A 10,560-nucleotide genomic window follows, 5' to 3' on the forward strand; every position below is an offset into this window, starting at 1 on the left:
TTTCTTTTTTTTTTCTTTCTTTTTTTCTATTTTTTTCTCATTTCCGAGCAAGTGCGTTACGCTCCATCTTGCTCAACCCTAAACTACTCACATAAAAATACGAGCCGGCTAATAACCATTTGACGCCTAGCCACAATTAGCAATGAATTCCAATTTTTACTCCAATTTTTTCTTTTCATGCCTTTTATCGTGAAGAGCCTATCATAAATTCTAAGCATAATCAATAGATTAACCTCAAAAACCATCAAACCATGACAACAATCTAGTCCTTAAGCATACTCTAAGACTTAGTGAAATTACAAGTGTTTCTAGCATGCATATCAACCTACAAGACTCAACATCACTTTAACGCTATCACTACTCTTGCATCAATATCACAAATCAATCGGTAAAGCAACGCAAAAGGGATCATGGTATATGTATGAGCTAAATGAAATGATAAATAAAGCTATAAAATAAATAAATAAAAATCTATATGGAAAAAATATGCAATTATATGTACTAAACTTATCATGAATATGCAACTACATGACACACACACACAAATATTCCTTAACTACCACCCCCAAACTTAAAATCTTCACTGTCCCCAGTGAAGGTAGTAGAAAGGAACACAGGGTATACCTACTCAGAGAAATCATCATCATCACCCTCAAAGAGTGAAGTATCAGGAGGTGGATAAGCAGAGTCCTCACCAAAAACGGGCCACTGGATGTCAGCTCTAAGGCCTCTGAAAGCAGTCCCAAGTGCAAGGGTGAGCACCTGAGCGAACCTACTATGCGACTCATACATCGCATCCATCCACCTCGACAGCCTCCTATACTGGGCATCAACCATCCCAACACCCTCCTGAGCTCTAGAAGAGCCTGCCTCATCACGACCCGGCCTAGCCATGGTAGCACCAGCTGTTGGACGTCCTCCTAAAGACGATAACCCAACCCATGCTCCTCGGGCTCTCTACCCGTTCACTCCTGCATCACATTCGGAGTCGCTGAATCAATAGAAGCGGTCGGCATCTGCAACTGCTCGTGAGAAGGCCAATGAACTCCCACTGCTCGGCATAGCTTCGTGACAGTAGATGCATAAGGGATGTTCATGTGCTTCGCTCCCCTCAAAAACTTCAAAATCCCTTGGTAGATGAACCCACCAAGGTCCACAAAATACTCCTCATTCAAAATACCCCATAACAACCTTGCTCGCTCAACTATAACCTCATGTGCATGTGAAGTAGGAAGAATATTAGCACAAATAAAGGCATTCCATGCACGGGCATACCTATTCATCGCATTTTCCGGAAAAGAACGATACTCGTTAGTTCCTGTCTTGAACTTCCAAACCGTGCCCGGCTGACAGAGAGTAGCACAAATCAAAGTCCCCAAGGGTCTTCTCATTCCAATTCTCCTCCGTGGGCTTCCGCTGTCGCTGTCCAATCACACGACGAATTGCCGCGGCCTGATAATCAACTGTAAGCCCACGAACAACAGTAAACCCATTCTTTTCAGCCTTTACGTTCGCATAAAACTCGAGAATCACGCTCATCGGAACCACCTCCGGTGACTCACAAAATGAAATCCACCCCTTTTCAGCAATCATCGGCAACAACTCACCATCCCTCCCCGATGGTAAGAATCCCCTCTCCTTCAAAATCGGCTTAGGCAGAAGCCTAGTATACTCCTCCTCAGCAACCCTATCAAACAAACGAGGTCTCGCAACAGTTCCCCTCAAAGAATCAACAGTAGGAACGGTGCTGCTACTATCAATTGTTCGGGATCTCTTGGGTGCCATTGAAACTGAGAAAAAGTGTTTTGTTTTGAGTTTTGTTTTGAGTGTAGGAGAGAGTTTTAAAGTTGAAAGTATGTGGGAGTGTATATGGAGGAGTTATATGTATATAGGGTAGGAATTAGGGTTAAAAATTGAATATGAGTGGGGTTGTGAGGAGAAAAACATGGGTTATGGGAAAAGAAATCATGGGTTGTGGGTTGTATTTTTGTTTTTGAAATTTTCTGATTTTTTGGATTTTTTAGAAGGCAATTTTTTTTTCAACAGTTGGGGGCTGAGCGGCTGCTCAGCAAAGCTGCGCGGGCGCCCAGCATCCTGAGCGGCCGCCCAGCAAAGCTGAGCGGGCGCCCAGATGGTTTCTGGAAAATACTTTTTTCTTGCCCAATTTTTCTAATTTTTTTGTGGTTTTGGATAGGTTACTAACTTCTAAGGGTTCCTATAGTCACAAATCTTGGGTTGCCTCCCAAGAAGCACTTCTTTTACGTCATTAGCTTGACGTAGAGTACCTCGATCAAGTTGACAATAAAACGGCACTAACCAGTTCCCGGTTTGCCGTGTCCCCATAGTAAAGCTTCAATCACTGACCATTAACCTTGAATGCTTGGCCCGGATCATTCTCAGAAATCTCCACCGCTCCATGTGGAAACACAGTTTTGACAATAAAAGGTCCAGACCACCTTGATTTCAACTTTCCAGGAAAAAGTCAGAGACGAGAGTTGAATAAAAGAACTTATTACCCCGGCATAAATGACTTAGGATATAGCTTCCTGTCGTGCCACCTTTTCACTTTTTCCTTGTACATTTTGTTGTTCCTGTACGCTTGGAGTCGAAATTCATCAAGTTCATTTAACTGAAGCATTCGCTTTTTCCCAGCTGCATCTAGATCAAGGTTCAACTTCTTCAATGCCCAATAAGCCTTATGCTCAAGCTCCGCAGGTAAATGACATCCCTTACCATAAACAAGTTGAAACAGGGACATCCCAAGTGGAGTCTTGTATGTTGTTCTATAAGCTCAAACAGCTTCATCGAGATTTAAAGACCAAGAGCTCACAGGGACACAGTTGAGTCAGATTCGGAAGATGATGAAGCAGCTAAGTTTAGGTCACATACACTGTAGAAGGGGGTCAGGAATCTCTGATCCCAACAGAACCAATTGTTATTGAATCACTTCCTTCTGCACAACCAGAAACTGCTCAAGACAGAGTGCTTACACCTTCTGTGTCACCTATAATTGAACAAGTACACACTACAAATCCAGGTACAAGTGATGAAATTGACATTCACAACTTGAATGTGCCTGAGATTCTATACTTGGAAGCTCCACCAACTCAACTCGCTCCACCAACAACACCAATTTTGGATGCTGATTTCAATGCCAATATTCCATCAACGCCAATTCTGGATCTAGATGCTGAAGATCAGATTTTAGGTGAGCATCAAAATATGGATGTTGATCAGAACTTAGCTGCATATCAGAATTTAGAGGATGATGTTGAAGCCTCTATAGCCTCACATACTGTTATTTTATCAGAGGATCCTGATACTGCAGGATCTACAAGTTCTGATGCTGCCAATGAGGATATTACTGGTGAAGCTGCTGCCAATTTAGTTGCTGATGCAGCTGGTCCATCAGAACATGCACCTCAACAAACAGTTAATAAAGCTGATCTAATCAAGAAGTTTGTTAGAGAGGAAGCACCAGTACCTTGGAGTGAAACTCCTAGAGGAAAGGAGTGGACTAAGGAATGGAACACAATTAGTTTTATTCCTTCTGAAAAGATTCTTGCTGAGCATCTGGCAAAAGCTGATGAAATACCGATAAATGATGATTTTAAGACACAACTGAGAGTTACTGCATGCCAAGGTGAATAAAATTCAAGAAACTTGAAAAGAACCAGAAGGGAAATGAAAAGAACAGATATGAATGTAAAACTTGAAAAGAACAGATTTTTCAAGCCTGCCTTTGACAGAATTGCCTACATTAAGAAAACTCAGGAGAAGCAACAAACTCAGATTGCTGAAATTCTAAAGAATCAAGCTTCTCGGCAAACTCAACTCAATGAGATCCAATCCTCAGTGGAATTGATTGTCTCTCTTCTTTTACCTGCTGATGCCAAAAAGGGGGAGAAAGTAATTAAGTCCAAATGCAAATCTACTCAATCACTGAAGGGTAAGGATGATGGAAAAGATGACCAGGGAAACTCTGGAATGGGTAGAGGTCATGGTCAAGGCAAAGGTGGAAAAGGTTCTTCATCAAAGACAACTGAAATTTCTGCACAAAGAACAAGTTCTGATACTGGGAGAAGAATAAGTTCTGATACTGGTAAAAGGATAAGTTCTGGTGAACATCTGGAACTTGATGAAGAAATTTCAAAGAAATTATTTCTTAAAGAAAATCCAGAAATGGACTTGAGAGTCTAAAGGAAGAATAAGCTAGACTCAAAGCAGAAAGTGTCAAAACAAAATCTAAAGCTTCTGTTTTTGAAAAGAAACTTCCAAAGCTTAAGGGTATTGTGATAAAGGAAAGAACAAATTCTGAGGCAACCAAAGCTAAATCACAAGTGGAAGTAGATCCAAGGTCCAAGGGTAAAGAAAAAGTTGATGAACCTGTAAGGGTTTATATGCCAGTCATGGATGAAGAAATAACTGATGAAGAAGATGCTAGTATTACTCTGATGAAAAAGAAGATTTCTCAAGCAACCTCTGACATGGCTCATGTTGTTCAGAGTCAAGATGTAGTAAGTTCTGATATGACAGTGAAGCAAGCAACCTCTGACATAGCTCAAGTTGACTTGATATCAGAAGTTAAGGAAAAGGAAACCTCTGACATTGCTCATGTTAAACCTTCAAAGATACTCCTACCAGGATTCACCAAAGCTAAACAGACTCAACCTTTGAAGACTGTAACAAGTGGTTTTGAAGCAAGAGTTGTTACAGGAAAGGAAGCAAGAGATAAATCTGGATTGGGTAGTTCTGATGAAAGAAGAATACACAACACTACCAATAATCCAACTTCCTTAAGTGAACCAGGAGTAGGAGCAACTCCTGAAAGATTGAATCAACTTGAATATGTACAAATGGTTTACCATTCTATTTTGAAAGAACACATCATGTTATATTTTATGATAGATGGTAGGGTATTCTATATCAGGAAGAATGCTATTCCACTGAAGTATTTTGAAGAAGTGGAACATGTTCTATTTTTACTTCAAGTGAAAAATAGATCTACAAATGGTGCTGCAGATTATTTAAAATCAAATATTCAAAGACAGAAGAAGCTTTAGTTTGTAAAGTCTGACAACCCATATTTTCCCAAGTACATAGATCACAAAGGCGATATTGTTGAAATGAAGTCTAACACTGCTAAGATCATAAGTACTTTTCTGGGTTATAAGGCTGTGGAATTCAATCTAGAGTCTGACAAGGCGTATCTGATCAGACTAGATCAGGACATAAGAAAAGCTAAGATAAATGATCTCAGAGCAGCTATTTTTCAAACCGGTGAAGATACAACTGAATTGAAAAATGCTAAAAGGAGGATGTTCAATGAACTTGAATATGCTGAGAGATGTCTTTTGGAGAATTATCCCAGAACAACTCCTGACATCATAGAGATCAGAAATTGAAGCCAAGTCGAAGATCTACAACTACTTAAATTCTGAAGTGTATACAGACTGAAGCAGATATCAGACTTTAAGGATGGTAAAGCTATAAGGACTGTAAGTTGTAGTTATCTAGTCAAATTCTCATGTATTTGTACTTAATGTTTTTAACAACATCAAATATCTGTTGAACTTGTATATTATGCTAATTTAAAAGTTAGGGGAGATTGTTAGATATATTTGTGATGTCATGTCTAATGATGATTTGTGTTTAGTTTTCAGATCTTACTTAACAGGAGAAATCAGTACTTAACTGGAAATTAGTACTTTACTGAAGTCAGAACTTAAGATATCAGGACTTAAGTTATCAGAACTTAAGTTATTAGGAGATATTTATCAGGAGATAATATCAGGACTTAAGGAGACTTTCAGATAAGGAAGGCGGCTGATTGAAAGGAAAGAAGATCAAGACAAACACAAGAATAGATATGCATGAAGAAGGAATTCTATGAAGAATAGAATACTTGGAAGAAAAGATAACTGATTGATATATTTTAGGAAGCGAAATGATATTCGATATCAATTAGAAGATTATCTTGTAACTGTGTAGTATATAAACACAGACATAGGGTTTACACTATATGTGTTATAAAAATTGAGATTATTATTTTTTGTAACCCTAACAGCTCTCGTGATAATTAGTTCATCACTGAGAGAGGACAGTTCCATATTGTAACAGAGTTTATTGTGTTGAATAAAATATGTGTTCTGTTACTTGTGTTCTTTAATTCGATTTGATTATAGTAAATACTGTATTCAAACCCCTTCTACAGTGTGTGTGACCTAACATGACAGTTTACTAAAGTGAAGAGCATCTCTTATTACACACTGCGTAAACCAGTAGTTAACTATCATACAAAGTTAACACTGGTCCTTTGTTAGAAGTAACAATTTTAGATAAGAAAAATCTTGTATTCTCTCAAGGAAGAAGCTAAGCTCTTTATCAATAAAGAGCCTAGAAATTTTGTAGTAAAAAATTCTTAATTTCAATATAAAATTAAGTGAGTTTTGAAAGATTTGTGTTCACTGTTATTGCTTGTTTAATTTCAGTTTTAACATATCTTACTGCAAGATTTAACTTACTTTGTTCACAACCATTAACACTTCAAGAAAAGCATAAAAATACCAAAACACATTCTCCCCCCTCTATCTGTGTGTAATCCATTACCTAACATTCCGCCTTAAGATGATTGTTATGTATGACTTCCACGTATGTTTTAATAAATATAAGTGACATAGAATATTAAATTTTCATGAATTAAAAAGACTTTTTTTCATGTAGAAATCGAAACTCAAAATCATAAACATAAATAGAAGTCTACATATTTTTTTTATAGTTTTTGTTAAAATTTATAAAATTTAAAAGTAATTTACAAGAGTGTTAGGACCTTTTGCACTTGTTTTGAAAGATAGGATGCATTTTTAAATTAATAAAATGGTGTTTTGATTGTTTATTGCTTTTCAAAAATATTGTTGTCATCAATTTTTGTTAAATATTTTTATTAATTGATATATTTATAGTACAAATTACTGATATGCCTTTAAATTTCCAAAATAGTGACATATTATTGTGGAAGAGTTGTTACTTAAAATAGATGTTTATTTCTTATTTATATTTACTTGTTTAATAATATAATATTTATTTAATGATAAAAATAGTGTGAGTACGCGTAATAATTTGAAAAAATCATTTTTATAAAAGGCGAAAATACGTGTTATCAATTTATTAAAGTTTGACAATTATTTTAAAAATAAATATAAAGTACAACCAACCATCATTTTATAATGTACGCTACATATATATTTGTTAATGATAAAAAATAAACGGTAGATAACGAGATGCATTCTATTGAAAAATTAAAAGATGACATATTACATTTTTTATAATTTTAAAATCTTGTCATTATTTTAAAATTACCGTATGTAATTTACTCAAAGTTTAATATCGTATTTTATTTTAGTTACCAAAAGTCCATGCTCGAGTATAAACTAGAAAAAGAAAAAAATATGTTACTCCCGAGTCAATCGATTAATTTATGATTAATCTTCTCTAAAGTACCCGATTGATTCGATTAATCCTTATGAATTTTTTCTTATTGGAGTATATAATTATTTATTAAAATTAAAATATTATATAAATTTAAATATAAATAATTATAAAAATTATAATAAAATAAATATATATTTGTTAATAAATAACTAATATAATCATAATAATATATTAAATATGATTCAATATTATAATACATCCAAATTTTATTTCAATTAATTTTCCCCGGAATTTCTCAATTTTTAATTAATCTCCCGTACAACATTGCTCCAAACACGCAATTGAAGCAAATCAATCATCTATATTATATTATAATAGACGAAACATTAAAAGTTTGGTAGTCGGTCGATCGGTACTTGCTGAAATTACTTAATTATCTTTTCTGTTAATTTAATATTAAACTAACTAACATGGGAGTCAGACTTCTATTATACTTCTTCCATAAATTAAACAAGAGTCCATCATGTTTCTTCTTCTTGCTCCCACAAAATATTCGGTCAAATATAATATTAATATATTTTATTGCAAAAACTATTACGAGTATATATTAAAATTTTCTTTTAAAGGGATGAAAAGTAACATTGTTACATTACAAATTTATCTTATACATCTATAGTATACCATCTATTTATATATATTATATTATAATAGACGAAATATTAAAATTTTGATTGGTTAGTTTAATCGGTCGACCAGTATTATATTATAATAAGTCAAACATTAAAAATTTGGTAATCGGTCAATCGTTACTTGCTGAAATTACTTAATTATCCTTACTTAATTATTCTAATTCTAATTTTCTGATTGATTGGTCGGACGATAAATTCTAATTTTAATTGATAAGGAAGTCAACTTCCTTTACGACTTTAATTTCTATTTTATATCGAACTTTATATCATTATAATTGATACTAAAAATTATTCTAATTGTTATTACGGCCTAAAATAAATTTAAGTATAATAAATATAATTAGTTGAATTTGGTTGATATAACGTGCATTGGTCTAAGACAAACTAAGACAAAATAATAAATATCAATAATCTGGCTAAAAAAATATATTGTTGAAATAAGATATACAAAATAATATATAATAATTATCCAAAATAAAAAATATTATACGATTTTGATCCATACTAACACAAAACTAAAATAAAAAATTATTTGACCAGTTAAAATATAATTATTTTATTGATCCGAACTTAAAAAAATTAAAATTAAATCAAAATCATTAGTTTGATTTGGTCGGGGTATTAGCTACCGGGCTAAAATAAAATAATGTAAACCACTGATCCGGGATAAATCAAATTAATATTAGACTAAGTATACCCTATTGATCTGAACTAAAAATCAACTTTCATAAAAATTTAAATATTATTTTTTAAAACACACGTATAACTATCAATAAAACTCTATCGTTCAACCAATAATATTGTCTTTTTCACGTATCGTAATAATAATATTTTTTCCGATACAGGGTTATTACTTTTACTAGGTTTAACTGTTCTTAAAAATTATGAACATATATGTGTGTTAATTTAACTAGCGACTTTTGTCCGCGCTACGCAAGCTTGTTATCCGAAAATTTATTAAACGTAGATTGTTATATAAATGAAAAAATGGTATATCGTATTCCATAAAAACTACATAAAGATGTACCAAAAAAACATAAATCGGCACTTTCAAACAAAAATACAGGAACCTATTATTTAATTAAAATCTCACATCAATACCATGATTATATTCGCCACAAAGATTTCAGCGTTAAGGAATTGACGATTATAAGAAGTGAACTTAGTAACAATCTGAATGCTTTGTTAATTAATATAACACGGACATTACCTCAATTATAATGCATAACAGTTATAGTTAGTGGCCAAAAATGTTCATCTGGGAGAGTCATTACTTTTTGTTATACTCTTTATACTAAGCACAATATGATGTTCATTGACATTTTTGGAAATGCTTGACGATGCTTAAAAAGTCCAATAATGCATAATGCTAATGCTTAAAATGTCCAATGATGACAAACAGAGTGTTGATGATGAATTTGAGGATTACTAAAGGGGTACTATTATATATGAAGTGGACTAATGGAAAGATACAACATGAAGGATTAACTATCATGAATTAGTGCTTAGCAAAATGAATTTCAATCTTAAGATTTTAACAAAAATACAAAAAACGGGGCTTCATATGGTGCATCAAAATTCAATTGGCAGTATCTTATCGCTAGATTGAAGATTAGTTGTTTCATGAAATTTTCTTTGGAACATGAGGCCTAATAAGATTACCAACTACATACTAAAGGAATGATTGCTATGAAGTATATCTTGCAAAGATGTATGTGACAGTATTAAATTAGAAATCAATTAGATTACTAATTAAAATTTTACACACTATACACTGTACTATAATATGTAGTTAGACTGCGTAATATTCTAAAGGTGAAAATGTAAGGAATAGTGAGATAGTATACGACCTGAATTCTAGTAGGTTACTTTTGTCAGTTTTGGCAACAACTGTGCTATTAAGAAAGATTAAGGGGATTTTAACATTGAAATGCTTGTTTTCTAACTACTTCACTATCATATATGATTAATAACAAAAAGTAATAACACATATAATTTGAAATGCAATCAGTTGAGCTACATTGTTCCATGTACATGCATTGAAAATTCACACAATATGTTTAAAATACAGAAATCCATAACATGTCCTTGGTTTGAAACTTTAAAAACACATGCAATGTAGGAGAATATTTAACATGCTTAATCAGTGAAACTACTTAGGAGAATCTTGTACAAAATGAGTTGAGTAGCACAATGCTCACACTTAGTGTTCCACAAATGAGATATATTCAAGGTTTTGCAGTATACTTCACTCTCAACACGAAAGTCAGGCTCAACAATCCTATCGCAGAGTGATAGCCATAATTCTTCTCCATAAGGATGACTTTCTAACTGGTACATTGGGTCTAAATTTTGTGCATTTGGGCAAAACTTGTCTACATGCAGAAGATAGTCTATGTCTGTAATGTAAGCATGCATCTCTTCAGACAACCTAAAAATT

The sequence above is a fragment of the Apium graveolens genome, chromosome 6, assembly GCF_009905375.1.
Source record: "Apium graveolens cultivar Ventura chromosome 6, ASM990537v1, whole genome shotgun sequence".
In the NCBI taxonomy this organism is placed as follows: domain Eukaryota; kingdom Viridiplantae; phylum Streptophyta; class Magnoliopsida; order Apiales; family Apiaceae; genus Apium; species Apium graveolens.